The sequence below is a fragment of the Manis javanica genome, chromosome 12 (assembly GCF_040802235.1).
Source record: "Manis javanica isolate MJ-LG chromosome 12, MJ_LKY, whole genome shotgun sequence".
NCBI lineage: Eukaryota > Metazoa > Chordata > Mammalia > Pholidota > Manidae > Manis > Manis javanica.
In genome coordinates, this window is record NC_133167.1 from 5,164,101 (window position 1) to 5,183,247 (window position 19,147).

Consider the following 19,147-nt stretch of genomic DNA (forward strand, 5'->3'; position numbering starts at 1 on the left):
AAAAGAAATTTCTTAGATTCTCCTTTTTGCTGGCTATCATGGGAAAACATGTTGCTTAGTCACTCTCCTAGGGCAACCCAGGATACACAAGTACAGCTGAAATACCACCACAGTGAGATCAAGGTAAAACGTGAGGCCATGAACTAATTGAGAAGCCAAGAAATGCTTCACACAGTTCAATGTAAACAAAATTACATGCTAAAACCAGTCAGTAGCTTAAAGAACAGACTAGGTAATGCACACAAATTGAATTAAAACTTTGCAAAAGAAAAAGACCTTTCTGAAACCCCTTCCCAGGGCCAAGCTCTGCAAAGAGTTTCGGGTTCTCCCTGTGCCTGGGCTTCAGCATTGGTCAGCCAGCCAAAAACAGCCCTAACCACAGGACTTACAGGTGGCCTGTTTTTTCAAAAATATCGTACGTTGTCCAACTGTATGTCCATACTATCAAAACAGATCCCTAAACTCTGAGATTAAAATTAACAATCCATATAAGGAATATCATCAGAGATGTGCAAAGATGTGCCCAGACCCGTGGTATTAGCCAGTGTAAAAATGAATGTGCCAGAAGGAAGGCAGAACAATCTGTGGGTGCTTAGAAAAAGCAATCAGAATTATAACTCATTGATAGGAAAGTCTTCTGTGGTGGAAACATGGAATGATTGTCCTTTTTCTTGTCATCACAACAAATGCTGCTCTTTGAAACCCACCAGCTGGAGAGTTTTACCTACAGCTCACCTTTCATTCAGAATCTGTACCCAGGTTACAGGACAAGCTCTTCTCTAATTGCTTCCCGGGCCCTCTGCGCCCTGACCCCAAGTCTTCCCAGGCAGCCAAGCCCTGACCCTGTCACGTGTCTCCTGCCCATGACTGTGGGAGGGAAAGGCTGGTGGCCTCCAGTGCCCTGCTGTGGCCCTGAGTGACATATGCAATGGCCTTGGTTGGCTTTGGCACCAACCCTGCCAACTTTACAGAGTAGCACCCCTCCCACCCCTCTGCTCAGAGGACCACATGGCAGCCTGGGGCTCTAAGCCCTGCCCCCAGTGGGCTCCAGGGCTTGGCTGAATAGCTTCCTGCAGAGCCTCTGACTTCTACCCCTTCCAAGTCTCTGGGCTTCCCCAGGAGACACCATGGGAACTCCCTGAGGTCCCCTTTGGTATTCTCTGAGACCCAGAGATACAAGACCCCGGACTCCTTGGCAGGCACATGTGCAGCAACCCCCTCCCACCCTAAGGGCATGGGGTTGTTCAGCTGCAGGAATCTTCAGATGAGAGGCTCGCTTCGCTGTCTGTGTTCATGTATGCCATGCATGCTGAGGGACACGTACAGACCATGTGCACACTCCTCTCCAGTGATCTGCTCATTTGTTTCGCAGCTATAACCTGCCTTCCCAGCTAGGATGGAAGCCCCACAAAGCAGAGACCTATAGTCTTGCTCGCTGCACCTTCTGAGCCTAAAGTCCTGCCTGGCTCACAGGCTACCAGGGGGTGTTGGCTAAACGAAGGGATGGTTTTGAACTCTTTGAGGACCAGGGCTCAAAACCAGATGAGACCATGATTTTCTAGCAGGCAGGTATGAACAAGCAGAGAAGCCTTGTAAGGTGTGCGCACCCTTGCGAGTGGAGGGTGGCGGCAGGTTCTTCCCGGCGTCCTGGTCACCAAACCCTCCATTCTTGCTAGAGTCTGGGCTCGCGGCCACTGCAGCTGCTTGAGCAAGGACAGGGTGAATGGAAGTCCTCAGCTCCAAGCCTAAGACTGCTGGACACATTTTGAATGAAAAGGTTCCATTGGCAATAAAAGGGTGATGCCATTACTGATTTGGAAATATTTGTAATCGATTTTAGGATAAAACAGAACTATAACTGAATACATTGACATTACGAGATTTTTTTTTTGAATCACAGTACAGCCTGGGATTAGTACATATTTGTTTAACTCTCCCTCATTCTCACTGACCAAGATATATGATGAAGAAAGGGTATTTAGTGTGGCACCAAAGCCACACGTCCTTGGGAGGACTTAATTCCTCAACAACAGAAAAGATTGGCAGGGAGCTGTGATGGGAAAGAAAAGCAGGAGAGAGTTATCGACATGAACTAAAGCCAAACATCTTCTGATTAACTCTCAGGTGGCCAGAAACATATCTTAACCTCATATGTTTATTTCTCAGGTTTTCCTATTGACCAAAATTTTAGTATCTGAGATATATATCCCTAAGTGAAACAATCCAGTTTCTTAGTTCAATCAGACAGGACCTTGTATGGCATTTTTCTAAGGACAAGGATTTGCTCCTTTTCACAAGAGCTAGGATTTGGCATCACAGCTCAAAGTTTAAGATTGCTTAGGGATTAAAAACACCCCTGGAAGTGGCTTTTCCATTTAATTAGCCACACCTGCCTCCCAGGTGACCCCTGCAGGGCTCAGCTGCTCAAGCCGCTGGCCGCAGGATGTTGCTCCCACACCTGAAGGCTGAGTGTCGTCCTTTGGTGAGTGTTCAAATCCTTCTAAAGGTCAACTGCGTGCAGAATGACATTCTCCTGGGCCTCCATGTCCCACTCTGTGATTTGGCCTCAGTGACCGATGTGCCCCAATGCTTCCCCAAATCTTGTCCGTGAGCAGTTGCTCTTAAATTGACAGGGAAGCCTGGGATGGAGACTTAGTTTTTAAATGATGATATTCCAGGGTTTCTGCAGCAGTGAGCACCCTCTGTGAGGCCATCTGTTCAGGCTGAGCTCCTGCCCTTTTCCCTCCTAGACAAGGTGAACTTGCAAGGGCAAAGAATGGCTCCTAAAATATCTTTGAATGGACACCTGACCTCCTGGGCTTCTGTTCCAACGCTGTTGCCGCCGCCTCCGCCTCCCTTCATGGGCGGGAAGCAACACAGGGAAGCAGTGAAGTTTGCTTTTTCTCACATACGTGCTTGCTGGGGAATGTCTGGAAAATAAAATAAAATGACTCATAATCACATCAACCAGGGAAGGTCCCCACATATTTGCTGCCCTGTTGTCAGCTGCATCCATTAGGTGTATGTCTTCTTAAAGAACCCACCCTTTCCGGGATGCAGTGCCCTCTCTGTCTCTGGTAACCTCCCTGGCTCTGGAGTCAGCTTTACTGGAAATTAATATGCTATGCCAGCTTTCATTTGATTAGTGTTAGCATAGCATGTCTTTTTCCATTCCTTTACTGTTAACCTGAGTTTTTATATTTAAAGTGGGTTTCTTATAGAAGACAGAGTTGAATTGAGTTTTACTCAATTTACAGATTCTGACAATCTGTCTTTTCATTGCTGTATTTAGACTATTCACACTTAAAGCTGCCATTGAATAGTTAAATATCTGCCATGTTTGTCACTATTTCCTTTTACTTTTTTTATGATTGAGATTTTGTGTCTCTTTATCCGCCTCACCCACCCCACCTGTCCACCCCAACCCCTCCCTCGTGGTAACCACCAGTCACTCCTCAGTGCTAATAGTCTACTTCTGTTTTGTGTTTAGATTCCACATATAGGTGAAATCATATGGCTTTTGTCTTTCTCTACTTGGCCTACTTCACTTAGCATAACACCTTCCAGGTCCATCCATGTTGTTGCAAATGGCAGGATTTCTTTTTTTATGGCTGAATAATATTCCACTGTATATATGTGCCACATCTTCTTTATCCTTTAATCTATTGATGAACACTTTGATTGATTCCATATCTTGGCTATTGTAAATAGTGCTGCGATAAACATAAGGATGCAAGTATCTTTTCAAATCAGAGATAATGTTTTATGCAGGTAAAGTCCTAGAAGTGGAGTTACTGTGTCGTGTGGTTTTTCTATTTTTAGTTTTTCAACGAACCTCCATACTGTTTCTACAGTGGCTGCACCAGTTCACATTCCCACCAGCAGTGTAGGAGGGCTCCCATTTCTCCACATTCTCAACACTTGTTATTTCTTGTCTTTTGGATAGTGGCCATTCTGGCTGGTATGAGGTGGTATCTCACTGTGGTTTTGATTTGCATTTCCCTGATGATGAGCAATGTTGAGCATCTTTTCATGCGCCTGCTGGCCATCTATAGGTCTTCTCCAAAGAAATGTCTGTTCAGGACCTTGTATTTGTTAGTTTTCTATTCATGGTTCTTTGTTTCTTTCTCTCCTTTTTGAGCTTGGGCTTCCCTAAGTACTCCTCCTAAAAGAGAGGCTGTCTTGCCATGCTTTGCTTTATAGTCTCTTGTTATTAGAGTGGAGGACTACTGGGATTGGGGGAGGAACATTCTTTAATTTTAGAATTAACTGTCAATTCTTCATGGGCCTGTGATCTCCACACATGTCACTCCAGTGGAATGGATTTTCTTCTGCCCACTCCTCCCTTCCCTGGCTGGAGCATTCGCAATCTATCCTTGAAGCCCTGACCCCTCTTGTCTATGTTTTCTTTTCCTCCTTGGGTATGAGACAAAGGAACTAAGGGGGGCTTGAGTGGGAGGAATCCATGTCTCCCATCTGGGATAATGTTTTAGAAACTCTGACACAGCCTTCTTCCTTGGGGAAGGCACCTTTGTTATGGACAATATCCTGGCGTATTTCACAATGACTATTTTCCCTTCTCCCACCAGAGCCAAATCTTCACCAGCCTCCACCATGAGGACGTGGTGGGGTTCCTGCAGGCAAAACCCACAAAAGTCTGCAGCCTCTAAGACTGCAGAGCCTCCAGAAGTGTGACAGCCTCTAAGACTGCCAGCCTCCAGGAGTTCCCACTCTTGTGGTGGCACATACTCAGCCTCTGGCAGTTCACTGGCGTGTCCTGTCCCTGTGCAGCTCCAGCCGCTCCTGCTCCAGGTAAGCTGGTCTTAGTGTTGGCCCTCCCGATTCTCCTGTTTCTCCAGATTTTGGGGTGATGCTTTGCCCTGCAACCTCGGTCTTCCAGTGGATCCAGGAGCAGCCATTCTCTTTCAGTTTGCCCAGCTTTTTCTTGTTCTGAGGACAGGAATGATGCTTTCGAAGCCCTTGTCCAGAGCCGACCCATAGTCAAGTCCCAAGATAACCCTTGTTTACTTTTTGTCAAATTTCCTTCCCATTTTTACTAAATACTTATGTCTAGGCTTACACATACCAAGAATAACTTAGCCTGATTGAGGACATGAGCCAGGCACTACCCCAAATGCTTTATATATACATTCTCTTACATTTCTCCACCGTCCTGTAGGACTCTAATTTTACAACTGAGGAAATGCACCTCTTAGCATGTATGACTTGCCCAAGTCATATGATTAATTAAGGAGCAGAAGTTAGAATGGAATCAACAGCAGCTTAATAAGGCCCAGCGGTTTGAGTTCAGATGTATTTAATGGGTGGTTATAAGCAGGCACATGGATATACAGGGAGGTAAAGAATTAGGTACATAGATGGATAAATACATCTCAACGGTAGAGACATGATACTTAGTTCTATGGATGGATTTATAAATTAATAGTATACTTGAAGCATGTTCACAAATCATTACAAATCCTTGGATAAGGATAATTCTAAAGTTGCTAAAATCATAATTCTAATGCAAATAAGCAGCAATCACATGGGAGGTTTTTGTTTTAACTCATAGATGCAAAAACGAGTGGACTAAGTGGTTCGAAGGGTCTACATGGACATGAGACATGTGGTCAGTGGAAGGAGGAACACTGAAAAACGCTTGGTGACTTAGGGACAATCTGTTTAGTATTCCTGCAGGGTGATTCAGCCTCAGCCTTCAGGACAGTCTTGTCTAATGGATCAGCCTTTATACCTCATCTGTTTTCGTCAGGTAACCCAGCCCCAAGTCAATTGTCGAACCAGTATATTCCCTGAGAGTCAGGTGACCTTCCGATAGGCTCATTATAAAATCCTTTAGCCTAATACTAAAAAGTAATAAGATCAAGTTTTGTTTTTTTTTGAGGGGGGTGTTGCCTTATTTCTGAAAGCTTTTCCTGATTATCTATGAATATGATTTCAATAGCCTTTGTAATGGTACAAAATAGGGGTGTTATCACAGTAGAACCATCTAGAACGCTGCCTGAACAGTGAATGGTCTGGGGTGAATTTCAGACCCTTGGACCCTGGTGCACTGCCTCTTCTGGCCGAGAGGAGAAGAGGCTGGGGCCCCTTCTGTTCCTATTCGAAGAGGCTCTGGTTGGGGAGCTGAGGGGGCACTCGGCTCTCTGTTGCAAATCCACAGGGCAGGACTGCTCCTGGGATCACCTGTGTCACCCGCGCAGGCTGGGGCCCCCCTAAGCCTCCCCTCCAAAATGAGCCCGCAGCTCCTGGCCCTCCAGACCACAGGGAATCCTGGATTCACCACTTTAAGCTGCTGTCCACTCCTGCTTCCTCTCCTGGGCTCTTGCCCTGGGGTCCTCTAGTCTAGGCTACACAAGCCAAGGTCTCTAAGAGGATATAGGGCCACATATTTAAAATTCAGGAAATCAAGCCACACTGAGGGCCCAGGTCGTATGGCTATTTGGTGGCAGTGTGGACCTTGATAGAGGGCTACCGATGTCCATTCTGGGACCAGGTTCTTTCTCTGTTTAGGACAAGAGCATCAAAGCCAGCTTCCCTGACTTGTCAGTGCAGTGACAAATTGTGTTGAAGCCTGCCATAAAGACAGCCTGACATTCATTAGGAAAATTTGGAGTCGAATTAGAAATGCTAATTTCAAGACACCAAGCAATTCATTCTGGTTGGCATTTTTTGTGTTGCTCTCAAGCTGTTGAGAAAGGAGGGGACTGAAGGCTGAGCAGAGCCGAGGAGAGTGACATCTGCTGACCGCAGGGGGGGATGGGAGGGGCAGTTCCCCACCCCCACCTCCGTAGGGCTCTTCCTCCTTAGGGCTGAGTGCTCCAACCGACTCAGGTTCTGTGGATACTTTCAGGGTTAAATTCAACTTTTAAAACTGTGACATTGTGATTTATAAAAAGAAATATGCATTTGGTCTTCATTCTGTGTCTGGCACAGCTACCAAAGCCGTTGGAATTTCCTAAGTGCTGAGAGAACAAAGGAGTGTCCTGTCCTGTGAATGAGGTGGCTTTTGGAAAGCACCTAAGGAGGGGGTCGATTGCCAGGGGACCTGACCTCTGGGGAGGAGAAAGGGGCTGGCGAGTGAGCTCAGTCACCAAGGGCTGGCGGCTTAATCAGCTGTGCGTATGTAATGAAGCCTCCATAAAAACCCCAGAGGGACAGGGTTGGGAGAGCTGTGGGGCAGACGAGCAGGTGGAGGTGCAGGGAGAGGAGCCCCCAGGAGAGGGCATGGGAGCTCCTCTCCCTTGCCCCATGCCTTGCCCTACGCATCTCTTCCTTTTATAATAACCCTATGATCCTAGGAAGAGATGTTTCTCGGAGCTCTGTGAGCTACTCTAGCAAATTAATTGAAGCCCAGGAGGGGGTCACCGGAGCCTCCAATCCACAGCCTGTCAGTCAGGGACACAGAGGGCAGCCTGGACTTGCTGAAGTGGTGGTGGGTGGGCGATAGCCCTGTGGGACTGAGCCCCTAACCTGTGGATCTCTCCAGGTAGGCAGCGTCAGAATTGAGTTAAAGTGAGGACAGCCAGTGGGCATGAGAGCGTGCTTGGTGGTGGTGTGGAAAAACCACACAAACATTGGAACTGGTGATCAGAACCCTAAAAATCATAGTTCTTGCCAAGCTTCCACTTTGGGAAGCAATAGTAGGTGTTCTCCTCCTGTGTGCAACAAAACCGTGGACATCATACTGACCACAAACACAAGGAGACCCTCATGGGAAGAGAGGGTGGACGTGGTGCTCGTTTCTGCCTCCTCTGTCCCAGATTAGTAGCTAAAAAGCCAGTAACTTGGAAAGGTACTGTCAAAACCCCCAACAAAAAGCTGTTTTCTCTGGCCAAAGGACCAAGAAAGGGCTGGTAATAACCTCTCTGCTCAAGCTGAGCTACAAAGAAAAAACTGTGGCCCCACCACCTACCACACTCACATAGGTGGGGTGGGGGCCCTCGAACTGCACCCTGGCCAGGCTATAGCAAGGCCGTGAACACCCCATTGGCGGGGAGGTAGTCTCAGAGAAGGCCCAGTGAGGGTCTGGGGCTTTCGCCCTCACCAGCAGTCATGAGGTGACAGCCCCCCACTGGGGCAGTGCCCGAGCAGGCCTATGGGGGAGTCAGGAATCTCTCTGCCACCTGGTGGCTCTGAGGCCAGCCTCACCGTGGTGTCAGTGGGACTTGTGAAGCACAAACAGGGCATTCCCATCTATGCCAGCCAGGGAGGTATCAGGAGGACCTGCGGCTGCTAGAGCCCCCCGCCCTTCCCCGGCAGTAACACGGAGCCCTCCCCACTCGGGTACCCCTGACAAGGTGGCCCCTCTGCTCCCCCCACTGGTGCCGCATCGGAGGCAGCTAAAAGGGGTGTAAGTGTTAGAATGCCACCCCAAATGTCCAGGTTTCAAGGGAAAAATCAGTCATCCTATCAAGAACCAAGAAGATTCCAAATTGAGTGAAAGTAGCCTATCAGTGGATTCCCAAATCAAGATGATGGACATTTCCAATGTCTGACACCAAAATAGTGACAACAGCAAGTGCAGGCAAGGATGTGAAGACCCTGGCTCACTCCCACAGCGCTGGTGGAGCGCCACGTGGTACACTTACTCTAGAAAACAGTGTGGCAGTTTCTTAAAACATGAAACATGCAGCTGCCCTGGGATCCATGGGGTCAGGCCTGTGTGCTCCTGGGAGGTTATCCAAGAGAAATGGAAGCAGGTTCATCAAAACACCTGTACACAAATGTGTAAATCCGCTGATCCGTAATCACTCAGTTTAGTCAATTCCGGCTGTACCAGAATACCAGAGACTGGGTGCTCACAAACAGCAGAAGTGTGTTACTCATGGTTCTGGAGCTGAAAGTCTGAGATTAGGGTGCCAGCTGGTTGGGTTCTAGTGAGAGTATCGTCCTGGTTTCACATGTTTTTTTGTCCCCTCACGTGGTAGAGAGAGGGAAGGCACTCTGGGGTCCCTTTAAAGGACACCGATCCTATTCACGGGGGGCTCTACCCTCCACCCTCAAGACCCGATCGCTTCCCAAAGTCCCCACCTCCTGATACCATTACACTGGGCATCAGGACTTCAACATCTGAATCTGGGGGGCACACAGACCCTCAGCCCATGCAAGCTCCCAGATGTCCTTTAACGAATGTATGGCTGAACAAGACTATGGTCCAGCCAGGCCATGGAGTGTACTACTGAGCTATACAAGAAGGAGAAGGAGAGGAGAAGGGGAGGAGGAGGAGGGGAAACTAATAGACAAAATAACCCGGATGAATCTCCGGAGAACTGTGCTGAGTGAGAAAAACCCATTCCGAAAGGTTACCTACTATACAATTCCATTTACAGAGCGTTCTTGAAAGGACAGCGTCATAGAATGGACGACAGATCAGCAGCTGCTGGGTTAGGGAGGCAGGGGGAGCGGCAGGGAAGTGCGTGTGGCTGCAGAAGGTCAGTGTGGGGGCTCTGCTGATGGAAACGCGCTGTGTATCAGCCGCTCCACTGTCAGGCTACTGTCCATGAGGGTGAATTATGGTTCTGCAAGATGGTACCACTGGGGAAACTGGGTAAAAGGTACACAGGATCTCTTGGTATCATTTCTTCCAAGTGCATATGAAGCTACAATTACCTCAACATTAAAAGTTTAATAATAAAACCCCCCATCAGCCTCATCTTCTACTTTCAGGTAGAGTGGTCAACCAAGTTAAGTAATTTTGATATTTCTAAAACCTAGCATGGTACCCTTTCAATCCATTTAATAAGTGTCTGTTGAATCGAAATGCCTGGTGCAGAGTGGATCGGAAGTCAGAACAGCTACAAAAGTCTTTGTTTAACTGAGCCATCAGTGTCCTGTGTACAGTCCTGTTCACCTGAGCCTCCGCAGGGGTAGGTTAGCGTGAGGCCGTGGGATCAGGTAAATCCTTAGTGGTTTTTCTTAAACAAGTTATTTGAACTTGCTTTTCCTGTTATTCATAAAATATATATAATAGTACCTGCCTTCCATGGTTTATATAAAGATTAAGTGAGAAAAAGTATGAAAAGATGGGTGGTATTCATAGCAATCAAGCCATAGAATAATTATTACAGTGGAAAAAAGAGGGCAAAATCAGTAGAAATATAAAATATGTTGAAAAGTATACACAGGGAAATTGTTCTGTCTTTATGCCTTCTTTGGACTAATCAACTATTTTTTATTACACCCTCCTCTTCTATTAGCATTGTTTTGTGCACTCCTTTATTATTCCTTTAGTGGTTACCCTAGAGATTATCATATACATGATTCACTTATTAAACCCAACATACATCAGTATTTCATCACTTCCAGGGTAATGCACAGAACTTACAGCACTTTAAATGTGTTTATCCCGTCTGCCTTTTGTGATGTTGTTACCATGCATTTTGAGGCTGTATTATAAGGCCAATGATACATTATTATTGTGTTTTACACAGTCAGTGATATTTTAAATCTTCCTTACATATTCGCCCATTCCAGAGCTCATCATTCCTTCCCATTTTACTGGGTTTTTGCCAAAATCAGTTTCCTTCTGCCCAAAGAAGTCTTTTTAGTCTTTCTCTTCATTGCTATCAATTGATAATGAATTCTCACAGCATTTATTTATCTGAAGATGTTTTTATTTCATCCTCACTTTTGAAGAATGTTTTTTGCTGGCACAGAATCCTACCCGAGCCATTGCTTTCTTGCAGCACTGTAAACATGTCATTCCGTTGTCTTGGGTTCCCACTGCTTCTGTTGAGAAAACGGTTTTAAGTCTTACTGTACCTTTGAAAGTAATGTAATAACAAGTCTTCCCTGGAATAAATAGTTCATTTAAGTCCTAACAGTTATATTTATATATATAAAACATGAAGTTCTCCTAAGTGTTCTAAATCTGTGGACAAATTCGTCAAGGTTTCAAATTAAGATAAAGGGTCTAAACTAATTCCTCAATCGCATAATATAAAAGAGAGAAAGAAAGTGATCACACTAACACACCGCATCCTTTTAAATATTACCCATGTGTTAAGACTCCTGCGACCATGGCTGGGCGGGGAGTGCAAGGAACCCTGGAGAGGTGGAGAGTAATTGGTGGGCAGGGTCTGAGGCTGTCTTTCACCTCCAGCAAGGGATGATTGGACGTTGGGATTCCTTAATACATTGTTCCAACATAGTTCCCTACTTGCAGTAAAGGAGGCAGGATTCAGGTGAGAACTCTCTGTCTGGGAATAAAGGTGGTGGTTTTTGGTGAACAGTCCAATTGGAAGACAGAGCATCAACGAGTGAGGAAGCCCTGCATTCGCGTCATCTCATGGTCTGCTGAGCTGATGCTCTTCCGTCACCTTCCTGGGGTCTGGCTGCTGAGACGAGTGCTGAAATGGAGAGCGTCGCATGCGAAAAGAACACTGAGCTCAGAGCCGAGACGTGGGGATTGGAGGGTTGCCTCCGTCACCTAACAGCTCTGCCTCCTTGTGCAGGTCCCTTAGCTCCTGAGTTAAAATTGGTTAGATAAAAATATCACTGAACAATTGTGAGACGCAAGGGAGGTAAAAACATGGAGAATTCCATCCCCACAAGCTTCTGGCCATCTTAAGACTCTTGCAATATACTCAGTGGATTAGTGGATTTACATGCTGCAGCCACTGACTTGCAGACGAACTCCATTCCCTCCTGTGCTGATAATTGTTTTTCCCCAAGATTGAACTGGTTTTCCCTGCTCTGAGCCCTTGACATCAGCAGGGGATGTTTAATGGAGTCTGGCCTATTATGTATTCCATGCTTAATGCTAACCCTCAAGTTAGAAATGAGAGGCGACTGGTGCTCATTCTTCTGTGACATCCCAAAGCCATTAACATCTGTCCTTGGGGACTGTGCCCCATCAAGGATCCTTCTCCACTCTGCCTTATCTGGAGACGTGTCTCCAGGATCAGTACACACGTCCTCTTCCACGGCCCCGTACCAGCTGTCCCCGGGAGCTGTAAGCCTTGTTCTCCTCTCCCACTCAGCGTCCTGTTAGAATAGTGTGGTTCACTTACAGCGACTTCTCAGCATTCGTTTTGTCTGGGTCGTTGCCACTTAGGTCAAGAAGACTCCACAAGGCTCCTGGATGATGTCTTGTTACCAAACCCAAGACTTTTTCCTTAACTAAATCTTTCTTGGCCCCCCGAAGCTTGGAGACAGTAGCCAGACTTGCCTCTGGAAGCCCTCTCTCCCTTCTGCACCCGTGGTTTCGCATCGTCCAGGCCCCCACCCAGCACCTCTGTCCCAGCTCCATTCCTCTAACACATACTGTCCCCAAGGATTCCCCCATCCCCTGTTTGTTGGGGGTTTTTTCTTCTATACTTTCTCAGGCAATCAAATATTGTCATAACTTTGAATATCACCCTATTCTAATGACTTAAGGCTGCATCTCCATTTTCCTAGTTGCCAGAGTCATATAATACCTGCTGCACAGAGCTGCGGAGGTGAGAGATGTGCGGTTTGTTTCACCCAGGAAAGGCGGGGCCAGGGAGCGGCAAGGAGTATCAGAGGGAATGTGGCGCCCCAGGGGACTGACTGCAAATGTGCTTGACACGGCTTTAAAAATTCTTCAACTGATTGAGAAAAAATCCATTTATATATATATATATATATATATATGATTTGATTTCTGGTGAGCCTCTCTTCCTGACTTGTCAACAGCCGCCTCCTTGCTGTGGCCCCACACGGCCTCTTCTCCATGCACAGGGGGCAGGAGGGGGAGGAGATGTCTGGTCTGGTGTCTGTTCCTCTTTGGACAAGGGCACCGGCCCTATCAGCACCTTTATGATGTTACTTATCCTTCCCTGCCCCCTGAAGGCCCTGCTTCCAAATACAGTCACACTGGGGCTAGGGCTTCATCAAATGAATTGGGGGGGTACCCAGTTCCGTCCATAGGAGGGGCCCTCTGTGTGTGGAGAGGCTGGAGCCTGTGCACCGAATGGAGACCATGCAGATCAGGACCTGCTGAATGACACACAGGCCATCACGTGGGGTCGGCGGGGGGCTCCATCCGCATCCAAGCTCCCGCTTGGGGAATGAGACACTGCGTTGTTTGATTGACGGCACCGTTTTGATGCAGCCTCACAAAGGAAGGAAAGTCTCAAGATTTATTACATACAAATCCCAGAAGGAGGTTAGGGGCAGCGAGAAGTGGGCCAGGGAAGGGGAGCCCTCTGTCCTGCCCCAGGTCACGTGGGAGCAGGAGCCAGTGGGCGGGACGCAGCACCCATGCCTCGCAGGACAGTCAGGGTGCCTGGAGCTGGGCCACTGACTTCTCACGGGCTGGACTCTACTGGTGATGCTAAATGTTCCTGGGAAAAGCCAAGCAGAAACTCATGGCGGGCATCCTGACCTCCAGCCGTATCTAGATGTCCAGACTGCCTGTGCGCAGGTCATACTGCAAAACGCTCGGGCAGCAGCACGGAAGGGCCAAGTTGTTTTCCTCAAAAATTGTTTATCTCAAAAGTTGTTTTCCTCATCACACACTGAAGACAAAAGTGGCGTATCTAAAATGTCTAAGGTAAAAAGTATTAACTAAAAGTAACACAAAATTAAAAATAAAAGAACAAGTGTGTAATTGTTGAATACAAATGAAGAAGAAGAAGAAAAAAATTACATGAAAGTAAAATCCAAGGAAACATTAATGGGAAAAAAGGACCATTTTCAATTACTAATAGAGCCAATTTATAGGGATATACATCTGCTATGAATCATATTTCTCTGAATAATGTTACTTCAAAATTAAAGGTCAAGGTATTAGAAAACGAAGCAGCAGCAGCTAGACTTTAAACAGCCATCAGGTGGAATTTCAGGCATGACCGTGTCTGTGTTCATGTTGTAAGGCTCATGGTCACGAACGAGAATAAGCTGATACCAGCTTTTCATTGTGGGAGAGATTGGTTAAGATCTAGCAGACATTATAGGGAATTTTCCCCAGATGGGCCGTGAATAATTTACTCAGATTCTACTTATCTCACCAGCCCACGCTCCACAGATGAAATGTATGGACTGGGGCAGGAGTGGGGGGATGACACTGACAGCTTTTGCAACTGAAGAACAATCCGTTGCGATGGCCACATAGCTTCCCCAGATATTATGCTGTTAACTGTTAGAGTGTTTTTAGAAAGTCCAAATCTAGGGCTGGTCAAGTGGAAGTCACTTGGGCAATGATAATGATGGGGAAGGTCATACGACCATTTACAATATCTCTGGGAAAACACTTGGATTCAACAGCAAGTGTTTACACCGTTCTCACACTGTCCCTGGCTTTATAGCAACAGAATATAATCATGTTTTGGAGACGCTAATGGGAATAGTGGAAGTTAATTATTAGCGGAGACAAGAAGAACCAGACTGTGTCATAAAAATCACAGACTCTCCAGGTTGGGGTGACCTTCGTTTTCGTCTGGCCCGACCTGAGTTGATGCTTGAATTCCTCCATCACATTCCTGCCAGGGGGCTCTACCCGTGGCAGAAAATCATTGCTGCTCTAACCTTTGCAGCTCTGACCTTTAAAAGGTCTTCCTTACTTTAATTCGTACCCTCTCCTCGTAGGCGGGCACTGTGTAGTAAGCAATCTGCTGCAAAAAGTCTAATCTCTCTTCTACATGTACCTCCGTTAGAGTCCAGTCTGGAGGTAGAAACTACACTGTATTTTTGAACAGGGGAAGGTGATATAATGACTTTTTCATTAACAGAAGGTGATTCATTACTAGAAGCCATAAAAAGAAGACTCTAGGGGTTCAGAAGAAGCAGGTGTGAAGGAGCACCTCTCACCTCTGGAATACAGAAAAGTGGACAATAAAGAATCAGAAGACAAGGACAGCCTCACTCCCAACCAGGGCTGCACTCCAGACCTCTGCAGAGAGGGCGTTTGGCAGGCACATGCAGCCTGCCACCTGCTGGGAACTTGCCAGAGGGCACGGCCCGTGTTGCTCATTAGAAGCAGCACCTTGACAGAGGATGTGGGCAGGCCGGAGCAGCTCCGAAGTGGCCCCTGTGGGAGGAAAGGATGGCCTGAGCGAGTAGCTCTCCCAGGCCGCAGGGCTCCTGGTGAGCAATATGAAGGATGGGGACCCAGGAGGAAAGGGTCTTCCTGCTGCCCTGGCCCCAAGGGCCACCCCAGCACCCTCTTCCCCGAAGCCTGACGTTCCGGCAGCTGGGAAAGGAGGAATGTTCGCAGGGTCCAGCTCCAGCATCCTGAGGCGGAGAAGGGTGGACTTGGACTTGACAGACACTCTGGCCCAGCACAGTCCTCCTTTACAATATAGAGAACCAGCATATGTTTCCACACTCATCAAAACCACCTTTAAATGAGTGCTCCCAAATCAAACCTCCTGTTTTCCCAACCTCCAGCTCCGTATCTCCAGTAATGTACTGGGGAGCTCTGCTTGTCTCCCATTGACACTTGAGCTCATCACGTGTGGACTTCCCTGCGGCCTCCCCAGCCTGCTTTCCAGTGACCTTCTGCTTTACCCCTCTGCCAACAGGCCATAACGTCCCACATAGCCTGTCGGTACGATTGCTCATCTGCCCTGTCTTGGAAAACGTTTTCTCTCCTTTCTGACACTAACCACCTTAATTCTGACTTGCTTATCTTAGCTTGCAACCTGATTCTCCTGCTTCTGAATCCCCCCGCAACTCCTATGCGTGCCTCTAATCTGGGAGTAACATATTTCCATGACTTTCAGTTGCCTACAGTAGCATTTCCCATAATGTGTTCCAGCCAGACAGGTTCTGCTTTATGCTAAAAAGACCTTTCAAGAGTCTTCCTGCTGCCATTTCCCCCTCTTTTTGTTCCCCTTTCCTGGTACACGGCTTCTCTTGTCAAGGTCATCCCGTGGCAGGGCCCCAGGCATCACATCCAAATGCAAACAACAAAGAGGACAGGCACCGGAGAGGCGGGGCATGGCTCACGCCTAGACCCATCCTTTCTGTAGCTTTCTGAGAAACCCTGCCCAGCACTTCCACCTGCTGCTCCTTATCCAGACCCCAGTCATGGAGAAGGTGGAAAATGTGGTGTTTGAGACACAAAGCTACCCAATACAATTTGCATCCTCCTGCCTAAGGAAGAAGGGGAAGGTGGCTCCTGAGTAGGCAGGAAGCAGCCTCTGTCTTGTTGCTGGAAGGAAGGCATCTAAGTCCCCAGCCCGAAATGCCAAGACATCAACAGTCTGGTTACAACATGCCTTTTCAGTGTTACTTTTTATTCCCCACGTCCCCCCCGCTGACCCCTGACCCCACAGACCTCTACTGCAGCCAAGTCCGGGTATTCCCTGGTCCTTGCTCTGCCTTCAAATCTAAGGCTCCTGTGCCTTTGTTATGCATTCGATCCACGCTAAACTACCTCGTACCTTGTTACTTACTGGAATTCTGCCCATTTACTGGGCCAAGATAATTCCCTTCTTCTTAGGACCTGGTTCATGTTCACTTTAAAACACCAGTAACAAGCATTCAAGAAACAGCTGTAGCACCAACTCCAGCAGACAGTGTTCTGACTGTCAGTTTAAATGTTTAATCAAGGTTTCGTATTCCTGGCGGCCAGCTCAGCACTGAGCCCTTGGGTCTGTCCTGGCCCTGGCAGCTCCCGTCTGACTCCACCTGGAGCCCCTGGGTGCATGTGCCTGGGAGGTGAGGGACACCCTGACTGGACGCCCTCTTCCTCAACTTTGAGGGATCCAGTGCAAACTGAAGATGGGACTCCTTGTTCAAATATAATAAGAATTTTTCAAGATGTTGAAGGCAGAACATTAACCCAAGGCCATGCCCTGTGTTGGGCAGGCGGCCGCCCCAGGCAATGAGCTAGGAGCTCGGAAGGCTTCCTCAGCCTTTTTGAAGCCAATGCACAGAATTCTGCTTTTGTAGATGGCCGTCTACATTACCCTCCTCACACACATACATGGTATGTTCTGGTGAGCCAGGCCCAGATCCTTGGAATGTATACATATGTGTGCAAACACACAACGGTGGCCAGTCATGAGGGCCAGCACTTGTTACACAGAGGTGGTTGATGGGAACCCACAACTTCAGTCCCAGCATCAGACAAGCTGCCCGCTCGGTTGGCGTCCCACACACTTGGCAAAAACAGGCCATGAGCTCATGCAAACACACTGCCCCCAATACATGAACCCAGGGTGGGGCAGTGTTCCTGCCCACCGTCTGCTGGCAACTACCTCCCTGATCCCCAGCAATGGATGTCCCATCTTTCAAGCTGACATGTGGCATCAGTCTCTAAAAGCACTCTGTTTTTTAGTAGCTTTTCCTTGGGTGCAATATCAAAAGTGGCTGGACTTCAATAGCCTCCCCTGTAACTCTGGGCCTGTGGCAGAGTGAAGCTTGATTCCAGAGATAATGCGAATCGGGCATTAGAGACAAGGTGTGCAGGCCCATACAAGCCATGAAGCAGGGACCCGTGTAGATTTTTCCTGCATTTCCAATAGTGCCTGACCCACAGTAGGGGCACAAGACCTGTAATAATGGTAAATTGCCAACAGACAATAGCCCAAATTATCTAAATTAATGACATTGCTTATTTATGTTTCTAGCTCACTGAGGGCCTCTCTTGAGAGCAGCAAGCTCATTGCATCCATGAAGCCCACTTCTGCTGGGTCTTTGAGGAATACGGTGAAGTCCATGAATGTTAAAATGAATTGGCTTCGATCATAAGTTGACAAGACATTCTGAAGGCATCAACTTGGCCACACACTTGAGACACAGATTTATGTTTACATTCCCATTTTACAGATCAACAAGTGTGGTATTCAGCCCTATATGCCACCATTGACACACATTTTTTCCTTGACATTGATCTGCCTAATCCATCACCTGAACTGGGTCAGCTTCTAGGGAAAAAAACAAGTTTCCTTTTGAGTCCTCAAAATAATTCCTAGCCTAGAGCATTTACTTCATTGGAAGTAAGTGAACTCAAGCTAAACTGCACATACACTCAGTTCTGTGTCTGCCTTTCTTCACAGCTGGGTTGAACTTCCCATTTTCGCTTAGGCAAAGACAAGACATCCAGGAAAAAGGCAGGCTCCTTGTGCCATTCGTTTGAACACCAGACTGAAACAGTCCAAGTGAAACCCGTTGGTGCGGCACAAGTGTCCTCTGGCGGTGACATCATGGACTCTGGGCGCCATCACCCGACAGCTCTGAGTGGGTCACCCTGTCACCATGACCTTGCTTCTCTCATCCCTCACTTGTAGAGTTGGTTTGGGGAATTAATGAAGCCAAAGGGATTTTGAAAATGAAGTTTGAGGAATTAATTAAGGTGAAGTTGCCCACATGCTCAATAAATGACAGCTATTGTTTTCTTTGCTTCTAAATTAGACCGAGCTGAGTACATGACACATCTTAATGGGAATAAGCTTTGGGAGAAATGATGGAGGTAGTGAGGGCGAACAGTAAGGACTAATAAATGGTCTTTGGCTGTTTGAACCCCAGCAACGAGGCAGTTTATGTAAAATGAGAGTGACAAATGTTAGCCATCCTATCACTAATTTTTAAATTTCCCACCTGCTTTCTCCTTGGAGTGAACAATCCCACGCCTGCCCAGTCTTTCTGCTCTGTAAATGATCATGTCACCAAATCTGGCATTTCTATACTATCAATGGAGCTACTGTTTAAAATTGGTAAAAAATGTATTGAATCAGTTTATCATTTGGGGACAATTAGAAGTAATTTCCAACAACACATTTTCTTGGATTTATCTATGACCTTGTATCTTCTAGCAATCAGGTGACAGAGCTGTGGTAGAAGTCCCTGGAATACATGTACAAGAGGAATAAGTTTTCCATTAACTATGCTTCTGAATTTTGGGATGCGACAAAAAAAATGGCATCCAGACTTGTTGGCTTGTTAATACAGTGCTCGTTTTGCCAATTTCTCATGAAGTCGGTTTGTGTTTTAGAGGAGAAATGGGCAGGGTCCTCAGGTCCAGGCTCACCTGTCGGGGACAGGTAACCCATGGGCATCAGTCTTCCTTCGAGAGGCAGAGCCATGAAAGAAAGAGGAAAATGACGTCCCTCTGCCCTTAATGGAAGAAGGTTTGTGAGTCACCAGAAGCAGCCTCCAGAGAAGTATTTATACAGGGACGCCATTAATGATGAGAGAAGTAAATCGTCCTGGATAT

The 19,147-nt window shown here is 47.1% G+C and overlaps 1 long non-coding RNA gene across 2 annotated transcripts in view; it reads left to right on the forward strand.

The window, feature by feature from the left end:
- Positions 1-17,686, forward strand: part of LOC140844919 (uncharacterized) — a 32,538-nt gene extending 14,852 nt beyond the window's left edge. Inside the window, exons 2-3 of one of the 2 annotated variants that reach the window (XR_012123453.1) lie at positions 4,590-4,812; positions 17,562-17,686. This is a non-coding gene — a long non-coding RNA (uncharacterized lncRNA). Of the gene's footprint in view, positions 1-4,589; positions 4,813-5,572; positions 5,873-17,561 lie in introns of those variants that run through there. The other variant, XR_012123452.1, reaches the window with a different exon arrangement.
- The last annotated feature ends 1,461 nt before the right edge of the window (positions 17,687-19,147 follow it).